The following is a 14,374-nucleotide window of genomic DNA, read 5'->3' as shown; positions in this document are numbered from 1 at the left end:
ATGTAGCCTAGCCCATAGGCCTATATACCTATACCTAATATTTGATAAGGTTTGTAATCACAACTAACGTGTCCAAATAACTTCTTAAAATTAAGCACATTAATCTGCTTTAAAACCGGTGTAGAGTCTAACTGGCATACATAGGCGGCATGTGAGTTTCAAGTATGGGGAAGATCATTTTCACCATAAAAATTCACTTTTATAATAAGCATTACATGCATAATCGCATTTGTGGTCACTTTTGAGAATGGTGTTTTCCCGCTAATTGATTGCATTTTGGAACATTCATGCTTATAGCCTATGGTCGTGTGCATATTGCTGTGCTCACAATGTGAAGAAATAGCCTAATAGTTTATCAACATTTTAAGATAAACGTTCTGATTTGTTGCATCAGCCTCATTCCACTTTTTCTCTGATTACGATCTTGTCTCATCGCTGCAACTCCCCAACGAGCTCGAGAGAGGCGAAGGTCGAGTCATGCGTCCTCCAAAACATGACTTGCCAAGCCGCACTTCTTAACGCCCGCTCACTTAACCCGGAAGCCAGCTGTACCAATGTAATGGAGGAAACACCATTCCACTGATGACCGAAGTCAGCCTGCAGATGCCCGGCTCGCCACAAGGAGTCGCTAGAGCGCGATGAGCTAAGTAAAAACCCCCCGGCCAAACCCGGACAACGCTGGGCTAATTGTGTGCCGCCATATTGGACTCCCGATCACAGCTGGTTGTGACACAGATTGGAATCAAACCCCATTGCAGTGTTTTAGACTGCTGCGCCACTCGGGAGGCCCTGCCTCATTACTTTTTAAAGGTTATTTGATGCAAGTGGTTGTATTAATTTAGGATCTATCGCATCCCACTATTTATTTATCGCACAGAAGGACAAGGTGACCAATAGAATAAGTCAACTTTTGTACTATGGAGGATAGTAGATTGACGTAGGCTAGTGCTTTTTCTGTTCATTTAGCCTACTCATCTTGTTGGATGACAAAAAATAAATGTGGACAGTTCTCATAACATCTTAAATATGCGCCTCGGATTTCGATAAAAAGGAAGTACGCAGTGGAGTCCCCGATGTGTTGAGATAGATGCCTCTGAGAAGAGCCCAATCACATGACGGACATTGGCTAATAAGAATTACGATATCTGAGAGAGGCATGTGAGTGAGAGGTGCTTCGGAACACGCAGCTGGGAGAAGGGAATTACAATTATTGTAATCAGCCAAAGGGCATAATAGCCACTGGCTGCAAAAGGCATGGATTTTAGGGGGATGCCGCCGGGAAATTAGAGGCTTTTATCAAGTGGTGGTCAATTTGTGAATGAGTGACTGATGAAGTGTGTGCAGCCTGTGCAAGAAACAAAGCAGAGCTCATGCCTTTCGTGCAACTTTTTTCAAATCATCATTAGTCGCATCATGCAGCATCATGTTTGTATCACAACTAAAGTTGCATAAATAACACTAAATGAAGCATATAGCAGGACCTGTTTCTTTGTTAACCACTCAATACAGAATAGCCGCATGTGGACACTCCCTCAGAAATCGTTTGGAGAAAACATCCTTTCTATTTCATTCAGCTATGTTAAAATGAATAGTTCATACTATAAAATAATATAAAATAATGTCACGGATTTCTAAGCAAATCTTGTCTGCTAAATGAACTAGTATAGGCCATAGCCATATGGCATAGCCCGATCAGGGCCTAACATAAGGACAGCTCACAGTAAGCTATTCTGTTCTTCTGAAATATATTACATTTTCTTCATGTCTTGTTTCTTTAGACTTGTCTAAAATAAATAATGAATTTATTGTGATGGTGTAGGCTATATTAAATTGATTTATTAGACTTATTAAAATGTAGATGTTCCAAAGGTCTGCATCAGTGGCTTGTAGGCTATGCGTGGAAGCCAGGAGATGCTAAATGTGTTTATGTTAATTAATGGCCAATTACCATGAGACTGGCAGTTATTTGCTTGACAATCATGGGCTGACAATATTTCATGACCGCCACAGCCCTAGTGCCCTCAGAACTGCCTCAATTTGTTGGGGCATAGACTCTACAAGGTGTCAATAGCGTTCCACAGGGATGCTGGCCATGTTGACTCCAATGCTTCCCACAGTTGTGTCAATTTGGCTGGATGTCCTTTGGGTGGTGGACCATTCTTAATACACACAGGAAACTGTTGAGCGTGAAAAAACACAGCAGCGGTGCAATTCTTGACACTCAAACTGGTGTACCTGGCACCTTCTACCATACCCCGTTAAAATGTACTTAAATATTTTGTCTTGCCCATTCACCCTCTGAATGGCACACATTCACAATCCATATCTCAATTGTCTCAAGGCTTAAAAAACCTTATTTAACCTGTCTCCTCCCCTTCATCTACACTGATTGAAGTGGATTTACCAAGTGACATTAATAAGGGATCATAGCTTTCACCTGGATTCACCTGTTCAGTCTATGTCATGGAAAGAGCAGGTGTTCCTAATGTGTTGTACACTCGGTGTATATACAGCATGAGCACATTTCTCATTTTAGGGCATACAACTGAACTACAGGGTTAAACTCAGCATGGAGGAGTTTTCTGCAATGCTCCCTTTCAGTCTAAGTACCTGATTTCTTGTGAATGTTGCAACCAGTACTACACATCTTAGCCAGCTCTCTTGAATCGCTGCATCACAAAGGGAAATACTACTGCTAATCAAGCCTCTGACTGTGCCACCAGGCAATTTAGACCTATTTCATTCACTTTCCCTTACAGTCACCCAGAGCTGTTTGTCGTATTAGGTCTCAAAGATGGACATGTGCTGGACAAATTTCCGTTCTTGTGTTCAATTTTCACTCCCTTCCATTTTCTCATTCTGTTAACGGTGAAAATTGCACAGAGAAGCACAAAGCTGACATGAGACATGTGAATTAAAGGAGCAGAAATGCTGGTAATTTAGCCACCAGACGCTGACAAGCCCATGGGGGAAAATGCGATGTGATGCTGTGATTGTCAGGGAAAGGCACCTCTATTCCAGTTGCAGTTAGAAAGTGCCTTCCTTCCCCTCAAGCGCTCCTCTCATAGATTTTTTTATGTGCACAGGTAAGTTTGTGACAGTAATTTGAAAGCTCAGACGAGGGCTTCAAATGTGAAAGATTCTTCTCTGATTACGGACTAATGCATTGGTTGAATTTGTTTTACAGCAAAATGGAAGAGACTAGTTAAGTATCATTGCAAGGAGGTTTTCTTTTGGAATGCAGAATTCCATATTACGTAATTACTCTCAAAATTGTAATTACTTCTCCAAATAGAACATTGATATGGCAGTTAATTTTACAGATCCACTGAAGCTATTTAATTTAGCAGAGGTATATTGAAATAGAAAAAGCATTGAAAATATAATCTGGGTGACATTTTCCTGCTCCTAACCTTCCCATTTGCAGCTAAAAAAATATGTATATGGTTACAGGATAAACTTACCTATGTCAGCTGAGGCCTAGTAATCAACCCTGGGATTAAATGTGTTGTGTTTTGTAGGGTACAGTAACAGTTGAAGGCAATTACACCAACTCCTGGAATATTAGAGGTGCTTCCTGTTTCCCGATTCCCACCCTCCATTCTCTTGCTAAAAAAAAGAATGATGATTTGAAACTTGAACCTTTTCCCAAATTCCATTTGAGCTTTAAAAGTCCTCTGTGCATTTGCCTTTGTGCATGGCAAATCCCATGTTTAATAACATGTTTTTGAGGAGTTCATACAGTGCATCCGGTAAGTATTCAGACCCTTTAACTTTTTCAACATTTTGTTATGTTATTCTAAAATGGATAAAAAATGTAAAAGTATCATCAATCTACACACAATACCCCATAATGACAAAGCGGAAAAAGGTCTTTAGACATTTTTGACAAAGAAAATATTTATTTACATAAGTATTCAGACCCTTTGCTCGAAATTGAGTTCAGGTGCATCCTGTTTCCATTGACCCTCCATGAGATGTTTCTACAACTTGATTGGATACCTGTGGTAAATTCAATTGATTTGACCTTATTTGGAAAGGCACACACCTGTCTATATAAGGTTCCACCGTTGACGGTGCATGTCAGAAGAGCCATGAGCTCGTAGGAATTGTCCATAGAGCTCAGAGACAGGATTGTGTTGTGGCACAGATCTGGGAAACAGTACCAAAAAAATGTCTGCAGCATTGAAGGTCCCCAAGAACACAGTGGCCTCCATCATTCTTAAATGGAAGAAGTTTGGAACCACCAAGACTCTTCCTAGAGTTGGCCGGTCACTCTGACAGAACTCTAGAGTTCCTCTGTGGAGATGGGAGAACCTTCCAGAAGGACAACCATCTCTGCAGCATTCCACTAATCAGACGTTTATGGTAGAGTGGCCAGGCAGAAGCCACTCCTCTGTAAAAGGCACATGACAGCCCGCTTGGAGTTTGCTAAAAGGCACCTAAAGGACTCTTAGACCATAAGAAACTAGATTCTCTGGTCTGATGAAACCAAGATTTAATCATTTGGCCTGAATGCCAAGCGTCACGTCTGGAGAGATCTGAAAATAGCTGTGCAGCGATGCTCCCCATCCAACCTGACAGCTTGAAAGGATCTGCAGAGAAAATGGGAGAAAGTCCCCAAATACAGGTGTGCCAAGCTTGTAGCGACATACCCAAGAAGACTCGAGGCTGTAATTGCTTCCAAAGGTTCTTCAACCAAGTAATGATAAAGGGTCTGAATACTTATGTAAATGTGATATTTGAGTTTTTATTTTGAATGCATTTCCACACATTTCTAAAAAACTGTTTTAGCTTTGTCATTATGGCAGGGTAGCCTAGTGGTTAGAGCGTTGGACTAGTAACAGGAAGGTTGCGAGTTCAAACCCCCGAGCTGACAAGGTACAAATCTGTCGTTCTGCCCCTGAACAGGCAGTTAACCCACTGTTCCCAGGCTGTCATTGAAAATAAGAATTTGTTCTTAACTGACTTGCCTGGTTAAATAAAGGTAAAATAAAAAATAAAAATGGGGTATTATGTGTAGATTGATTAAGGAAAACATCTATTTAATACATTTTAGAAAAGCCTGTAACGTAACAAAATGTGGGAAAAGTCAAGGGGTTTGAATACTTTCTGAATGCACCGTATACCCACTCTCTGACAAAACTTTGCAGGAAAGTAACAAGCAATTGCAAAAGATTTTAACTATCTGCCAGCATATAATAGTTCCCGATTATCTTCATGAAAATGTGTAAAGATATAAACTGTACTGTAGACAATTCAGATCATAGTAATGTTAAGACATGAAACCCGAACAATAACTACTTGCTAGCATGCCTAAACCTAAGCCATTCCAGTTGTTAGTTACTCAAGTTTGTTTATGATATATTTAGTTTTATCGGGATCAATTCCATCCAAATTATCTTATTTTATGATTAATGTAGTTATATTTTGTGTTATGTAACATTGTTATATTTAATTCACGTACACTTGTTGGCCAAGCACAAGTTGTACTCTGTGGAAACAGATTAATATTCCGCAACCACCATACAATAAATGATTCAAACCTCATTCAAACCAGGGAAAGCTCAATTTTACTATTTTTTGCTATACCTACAAATCAGAAATAATTCCAAATACCATGTGTACATATCTTAATTAATAGATATCCTCTGCTCGTCTGAGTCATTACGTAAAGATTTCGGAAATCAGTATACTGTATATTTTTATCTTTCCTCTAAATTAGGACAAAGTTATTTGCAGAGAAAATTAACTAATGTCATGTCTTGTATGGATGCCTCTGTTTGTATTGGCATCAGTTTGAAGGGGGCGTGGATCTTAAGGGCAGCTCAACCTGACCTACTTACTATTGTATGTGTTATCCAAGAGATCAGTGCCAAGATACCACAATTTTTAATATATTTGGGAATGTTTTAATTATTTTTCTTTATCTAAATTAAAGGAAGGTTTACTTATTACATCTGAAATAGAATGTCATGATTTACCATCATATTAAGATTCAGCTACTGAGGCACTGTTCATTACTCAGATTGAGAAATAAATTAACAATAATACTGGGATCCAAGTGTGAACTGATTGTTCACTCTACATTTCCTTGAGCTAATTCTATTTAGGAAATGGTATTATTGAATGTCCACCACCAAATGTATTGCCACTTTAATTTGTAGTCCCCTCTGCACGATGCATTGTTGTCACGTAGCACTATGAAAAGCACTATGAAAGCATGCATAGTGCATGGGACCATAATTCATTTGTGGTCATGATAAGCTAGCTATAAAGATGGAGTCACTGGGCCACTCTGCACTGACAGATATTAAAGGTATATATTTTTTATTTTGGTCAAAGTTCTACAGTCCCGTCCATAATAAGGTACATGTGTGCACCTGTTCTAGAAGAGATCATTGGTGACCCCATAATGCAGGTGATTCATTCTGCACCATCAGGATTTAACTTCCAGGTTACCTGGATGTTAATTGCATACACCTGTATGGTTTCCTTTTAGATAATAATGACTGTATCTCTGTAAAGCCAGATGGAACTTTTCAACATAATGATCTTACCAAAAGGAAAATTTAAAAAATTTAAAAATACATATACACTTCCGGTAAAACTTTTTAGAACACTCACTGATTCAAGGGTATTTCTTTTTTTGGACTATTTTCTACATTGCAGAATAATAGTGAAGACACCAAAACGATGAAATAACACATATGGAATCGTGTGGTAACCAAAAAAGTGTTAAACAAATCAGCATACAGTATATTTTATATACGAGATTCTTCAAACCTTTGCCTTGATGACAGCTTTGTACCGTCTTGGCATTCTCTCAACCAGCTTCACCTGGAATGCTTTCCAGCAGTCTTGAAGGAGTTCCCACATGTGCTGAGCACTTATTGGCTGCTTTTCCTTCACTCTGTGGTCCGACTCATCCCAAACCATCTCAATTTGGTTGAGGTCGGGGGATTGTGGAGGCCAAGTCATCTGATGCAGCACTCCATCATTGTCCTTCTTGATAAAATAGCCCTTACACAGCCTGGAGGTGTGTTGGGTCATTGTCCTGTTGAAAAACAAATGATAGTCCCACTAAACCCAAACCAGATGGGATGGTGTATCGCTGCAGAATGCTGTGGTAGCTTTGTTGGTTAATCAAAGACAGTGTCACGAGCAAAGCACCCCCACACCATCACACCTCCTCCTCCATGCTTTCATGGTGGGAAATACACATGAGGAGGTCATCCGTTTACCAACAACAACGCGGTGTTGGTAAACGGATGACCTCCTCATGTGTATTTCCCACCATGAAAGCATGGAGGAGGAGGTGTGATGTTCTGGATTGACTGACCTTCATATCTCAGAAAGACACGGCGGTTGGAACCATAAATCTACAATTTGGACTCCAGACCAAATGACAAATTCCGACTGGTCTATTGTCCATTGCTCGTGTTTCTTGGCCCAAACAAGTATTTTCTTCTTAATTGGTGTCCTTTAGTAATGGTTTCTTTGCAGCAATTTGACCATGAAGGCCTGATTCACACAGTCTCCTCTGAACAGTTGATAGTAAAATAAAGAAAATAGTAAAATAAAGAAATACCCTTGAATGAGTAGGTGTTCTAAAACCTTTGACCGGTAGTGTATATGTTTTATTGTCACATACAGGAGTTCCAGTGTGCAGGAAATGCTTTCACTCACCATTTAGATTTTTAAATGTTGTTTTTCCTCTTTGCATTATACCCCCGGTAAACGACTTTTCCAAAAACAGCATAACACATTACAAAGTAAACTATAGCAATCCTCACGCTAAAACATTGAAATAATTTGTTTGCTGTGTTGAAGTACATCCATACTAATACTGTAACAATACAGTAAATGATTGCTACATTTGTAAGCTGCTAATATTGTCATCAAGGTGTATCCCTGTGACATGGTGTGCCCACTGTCTTTGTCTGACCTTACCAAATGGCCTGCTCTGCCCACTGTTGCCATGGTCATTGATCCGCTAGCCAAGGTTCCAGCCTCCCTCTCACATTGCTCACCTAGTTACAGTTGAAGTTTACATACACCTTAGCCAAATACATTTAAACTCATTGCCTTTTAAATAGTTTAACTTGGGTCAAATGTTTCGGGTAACCTTTCTCACAAGCTTCCCACAATAAGTTGGGTGAATTTTGGCCCATTCCTCCCGACAGAGCTGGTGTAACTGAGTTAGGTTTGTAGGCCTCCTTGCTCGTACACGCTTTTTCACTTCTGCCCACAAATGTTCTATAGGATTGAGGTCAGGGCTTTGTGATGGCCACTCCAATACCTTGACTTTGTTGTCCTTAAGAAATTTTGCCACAACTTTGGAAGTATGCTTGGGGTCATTGTCCATTTGGAAGACTCATTGGCGACCAAGCTTTAACTTCCTGACTGATGTCTTGAGATTTTGCTTCAATATATCCATATCATTGTCCTACCTCATGATGCCATCTATTTTGTGAAGTCCACTAGTCCCTCCTGCTGCAAAGCACCCCCACAATAGGATGCTGCCACCCCCGTGCTTCATGGTTGGAATGGTGTTCTTCAGCTTGCAAGCATCTCCTTTTTTCCTCCAAACATAACGATGGTCATTATGGCCAAACAGTTCTATTTTTGTTTCATCAGACCAGAGGACATTTCTCCATGTGCAGTTACAAACCTTTTTGGAGCAGTGGCTTCTTCCTTGCTGAGTGGCCTTTCAGGTAATGTCGATATAGGACTTGTTTTACTGTGGATATAGATACTTTTGTACCTGTTTCCTCCAGCATCTTCTCAAGGTTCTTTGCTGTTGTTCTGGGATTGATTTGCACTTTTCGCACCAAAGTACGTTCAGCTCTAGGAGACAGAACGCGTCTCCTTGAGCGGTATGACGGCTGCGTGTTCCCATGGTGTTTATACTTGCGTACTATTGTTTGTACAGATGACCGTGGTACCTTCAGGCATTTGGAAATTGCTCCCAAGGATGAACCAGACTTGTGGAGGTCTACAATTGTTTTTCTGAGGTCTTGGCTGATTTCTTTTGATTTTCCCATGATGTCAAGTAAAGAGGCACTGAGTTTGAAGGTAGGCCTTGAAATACATCCACATTTACACGTCCAATTGACTCAAATGATGCCAATTAGCCTTTCAGAAGCTTCTAAAACCATGACATCATTTTCTGGAATTTTCCAAGCTGTTTAAAGGCACAGTCAACTTAGTGTATGTAAACTGACCCACTGGAATTGTGATACAGTGAATTATAAGTGAAATAATCTGTCTGTAAACAATTGTTGGAAAAATGACTTGTGTCATGCACAAAGTAGATGTCCTAACCGACTTGCCAAAACTATAGTTTGTTAACAAGACATTTGTGGAGTAGTTGAAAAACGAGTTTTAATGACTCCAACCTAAGTGTATGTAAACTTCCGACTTCAACTGTATCTTCCACAACTGGTATGTTTTTTTTTTTATTGGTGGAACATTTGGCTCTAATTGCATCCATGTGTAGTCTTTTAAGCATTTCGAACAATTATGGTAATATTCAAGATACATTTCTTCCTGTCCTGTGGCTAGATTATGGTTAAACATTGCTCAAGTATTGGCAGTACATGATATGTTTTGGGGATCAATATGCCATGATTTCTCCACCATGCTTCCAATAATGTATTTAATGTGAATAGGCTCTGAGAAGGTTTTAAACAGGTGTTCACATGTATGTCATTACTGGATGGATCTATTCTGGGCCTGGGCTCATAAAAGCGGTATGCCAAGCTAGAACTGAAATTGTTCTCAGAGCCTCGACCCAGTGGTGATAATGATGGCCAAGCCCATTGAGGCACACACTGAGCAATATTATAATTGTTGCTAATTTATTCTAATTCATGACAAATGTGTCTACATGCTTTATTATTATTATTATTATTACTGTGCACGTTTTAAGCATAACGCCCCTCGTTAATGCCACAAACACAAAGCCTGAGAAGATGAAGCCTCAAGTTCTCATGATTGTATCCAGGTTAGAGCTACTATGCATGCGCCACATGTTGAGGGACATCAATAGTCCTTCCTTCAGGGGCTTCTTAAGCCTGGGATCTGTGGCGAAGCAGAGTGAAGATCCCATTTATAAGCAAATCCCTTATCCTGAACTAAACTTCTGACCCGAGAAGTAACTATGCACAGGAAAACTATTCTCACCTTAGACTTCAACAAAACTTTGTAAAAGCAGCAAGAATGTATCCTACCACTCAGTTAGAGTATTTGAAATGCCTATAGGTTATTGATCAGATAGTTAGGAAGCAACTATTTGCATTTCTCTGTCACTCACCCTCCTACACAGGTGCCAAGCATATAGAGGCAGCTGAAATAACAGTGTGAACCTAGAGCTCAGCAACTTCAGAGTGGTGGTGTTATCTGGCAGAAATAATTAGATTGAGTGAATGGTGGGTTATATACTTGTCTAGTCTGTGACTGTAGTCATAGGATTGTTGGTTAGGGCACAGATTGTTTGTGATAATTATTTCATTCGGATTGACTTAGTTAGGGCAGGAGATGATTCATGTCAGTAGGCTACAATTCAAAGGCGTGGATAAGACCTGTTCAGTTTCTCAGTGGAGGGCGTCAACAGTCAAACATCTGCCAGAAGCTGAAAGGAAAGCCTCCCATCTCCATCTTCCCTGGTATATAAAGTTGTAGTTTTATTGTTAGTTAAGAAATAATATTTAGATACGTTGCCTAACCCGTCTGTATCTTTAGCAGTTCACTTCGGATTGTATCCAAATGACTCACAGTTTAGGTGCTTGTTATTGATTGTGGGTACACTACTGTACCATATGCATACACAAATTATTGTGGCAATTAAACTAGAGTTCTGTACATCAGAGAGAGGTCTTCATTTTATTCAACATGATTTAGGACAAGAACATAACATTATTAGATTTTGATGAGTAAGAGATACAATGGCCTTTCATTTATCCCATGCTTCTCTAACAGATGAGGCCCATCTGGTCAAATGTATTTTTAATGGGATTGTATTTTGGCAGTACCTATTAGAAGACCACGCTGTTCTAGCCTGTTAGTCTCTTACTCTATTCCTGTTGTATTGCACAAAATGATTGCAAAACTGGAATTGTTGTTTACATGGAAACATTCTCCACTTCCATAGTAACCTGAAATGAGATTAGATAATGGCAGATGTTTAAAATCAGAATGTGGAACGTAAACAACTAATAATCCAGACCTTAATTTTCACATTTCAGATAAGAATGCTGTTTTGCCACAGAACCTTCCGGATACTAGCTTTGTTGGATCAAGGCCCTGAATTGAAATGGACCATAACCCCATCGCAGCTGCAGTTCCACAGTACCATACGATAACGTCACTCACATTTAAGGAATTCTAAGCTCTCTTATATCATAATTAAATTAAAAAGTAGGCTTTTCACTATAGTTTACAGTGTGACATATCTTATTACAGTCTCCCCTGTCAAGAGTATGCTCTCCCTTGGTACGTCGTACTTTGTTATGTTTAAACTTGAATTATTCTCATGTTTTCCCTTCCTCTACCACAGGTGATTCTTGAACCTGAATTTCTTTAAAGTTCAAATCCGCATTAGGGGAAACAGGACCTCTGTTCACCTCCAGCATATTTTTTTTAATGAAACGGAGAGGAGCCTCCAGCAGTGTGGTAAAATATGTTCTATACTGAAGAGTATTAGGGCTAAGCAGAAAATAAATGCTGATGCACTTAGATTATATATTTTTTTGTATGGATAATACTTAAAAATATCAACATTTCAAGAATCAAGTCGAAATTGTGAGAATAAAATTGCAGTAATATTTCAAGATTTGTTTTATTGCATGCTTCCCTGGCTCCCTGTTGCTGTGTGCCACCATTCAGTTAGATGACCTGGTGAAACTATATTTTAGAATTGGCTTTAGTAACAAGGAAATCCTTGCTCTTTTAACATAAAATTACCATATTATTATTATTATAAGTATTAGGATCTTGAAGATGTTGTGCTGCATATTTGGTCTGTTCAGAAGGAGGAACCACACGGATTTGGATGAGGTATTGGCCAAAGTGAAATCAACAGAATTGAACAGATACATATTAGGAATTGAATCATTCCTCCTCCTCAGACCTGACCCCTCACCTAGTCAAGTTTTAACCCTGCAATAGTCAAGTGTCACCCCTGCTCCTCTTCAACCCTCACCCTCCCCTAGTCAAATATCAACCCTGCACTAGTCAAGTGTCACCCCTCGAACTCAACCCTCACCTCTCCCTTCAGGGCCAGCTCTAGCCTTTTCGGGTCCCTAAGTGAGATTTGGTTGGAACCCAAAACGTATTGTTTTAAAGTTAATTTCCTGCAATTCTACACATTTTGCCATGGGGTGGAGAGAAATTGTGGAAGTTTTAAAGCTAGTGGCCGCTTATGTCGTTTATGCCTGGAGCTGGCCCTACCTCCCCTAGTCAAGTATCAATTCTGCACCCTCCTCCTCAACCCTCACCCCTGCATTTGTCAGGTATCACCCCTCTGTGTCATCTCTCTCATCTGTGCATCAGTCTGTTCTCACCCTTGCATTACACCACATTCTTTCTTTATTTTTAAGTTGTACTGAACAAAAATATAAATGCAACATGTAATGTGTTGGTCCCATGTTTCATGAGCTGAAAAAAAGATCCAGAGATGTTCCATATGGACAAAAAGCTTATTTCTCTAAAATGTTGTGCATAACATTGTTTACATCCCTGTTAGTGAGCATTTCTCCTTTGCCAAGATAATTCATCCACCTGACAGGTGTGGCATATAAAGAAGATGATTAAACAGCATGATCATTACACAGGTGCACCGTGTGCAGGGGAAAATACAAGGCCACTCTAAAATGTGTAGTTTTGTCATACATCGCAATGCCACAGATGTCTCAAGTTTTGAAAGAGCGTGCAATTGGCATGCTCACTGCAGGAATGTCCACCAGAGCTGTTGCCAGATAATTGAATGTTCATTTCTCTACCATAACCCTCCTACAACGTCGTTTTAGAGAATTTGGCAGTACGTCCAACCGGCCTTACAACCTCAGACCACGTGTAACCACGCCAGCCCAGAACCTCCACGTCCAGCTTCTTCAACTACGGGATCGTCTGAGACCAGCCACCCAGACAGCTGATGAAACTAAGGAGTACTTCTGTCTGCAATAAAGCCCCTTTGTGGGAAACATTTTTTTTCTGATTGGCTGGGGCTGGCTCCCAAGTGGGTGGGCCTATGCACTCCCAGGCCCACCCATGACTGCCCAGTCATGTGAAATCTATATATAAGGGCCTACTGAATTTATTTTCAATTGACTGACTCCCTTATAAAGGAAAGGGGGTATCTAGTCAGTTGTACAACTAAATGCATTCAACTGAAGTGTGTCTTCCGCATTTAACCCAAACGCCTTAATTTAAATTTTTATGAACTGTAACTCAGTAAAATCGTTGACATTGTTACATGTTGTGTTTATATTTTTGTTCAGTGTACAATGAGCATGTCTATTGGCCAAAATGCATGTCATGTCAAGCAATTACAAATCAAATCAAATGTTATTGGTCACATAAACATATTTAGCAGATTTTATGGCATGTGTAGCGACAATATCTTAGGAAAATTATATATTTAGATATAAAAACTTCCCTTGCTAGCTATGTTATTTTATTTACAGGCTAGCTAGCATGTAAATGAGATGGGGTAGGTCTAGTTACAAAGCAGGATCAATGAGTTATATCCAATTAATTTGCTTACATTTAGGAAATATGTTTGAAATGGTCATGGATACCTTTAAATTATTAAACCAACCCATGTTGTTATTTAGCGATATTAACCTATGGTGGTGTACCACAATTCTAAGATTGTAATAGGTTGGCCCAGATCCAGAAAGTGGAGTTGCTGTGTTTGCATGCAGCCATTCAAGAACATTTACTGGCTTCTTGGTAAGCAACTCCAATGTAGATTTGGCCTTGTGTTGTAGGTTATTGGCCTGCTGAAAGGTGAATTCCTCTCCCAGTGTCTATTATAAAGCAGACTGAAGCAGGTTTTTCTCTAGGATTTTGTGTGCTTAGCTCCATCTGGTTTCTTTTTATCCTGAAAAAACTCCCCAGTATTTGCCGATGTCAAGCATACCCATACCATGATGCAGCCACCACCATGCTTGAAAATAAGGAGGCTGATGTGATGTGTTGGATTTGCCCCAAACATTAGGCCAAATATTTTGTTCCTTTGCCATGTTTTTTTTGCAGTATTACTTTAGTGCCTTGTTGCATACAAGATGCATGGTTTTTATTTTGTATATTTGTATTTTTCTTTTCCATGCCATTTTAGTCATTTTTGTGGAGTCAATACAATGTTGTT

At 39.6% G+C, this 14,374-nt stretch overlaps 1 protein-coding gene across 2 annotated transcripts in view; it reads left to right on the top strand.

Moving 5' to 3' along the window:
* The window catches only part of LOC112250247 (androgen receptor-like), a 46,384-nt gene that overhangs the window by 18,405 nt on the left and 13,605 nt on the right, over positions 1-14,374 (top strand). The window lies entirely within an intron of this gene.

The sequence above is a fragment of the Oncorhynchus tshawytscha genome, linkage group LG30 (assembly GCF_018296145.1).
Source record: "Oncorhynchus tshawytscha isolate Ot180627B linkage group LG30, Otsh_v2.0, whole genome shotgun sequence".
Taxonomy (NCBI): domain Eukaryota; kingdom Metazoa; phylum Chordata; class Actinopteri; order Salmoniformes; family Salmonidae; genus Oncorhynchus; species Oncorhynchus tshawytscha.
This window is presented reverse-complemented; position numbering and strand designations above follow the sequence as displayed.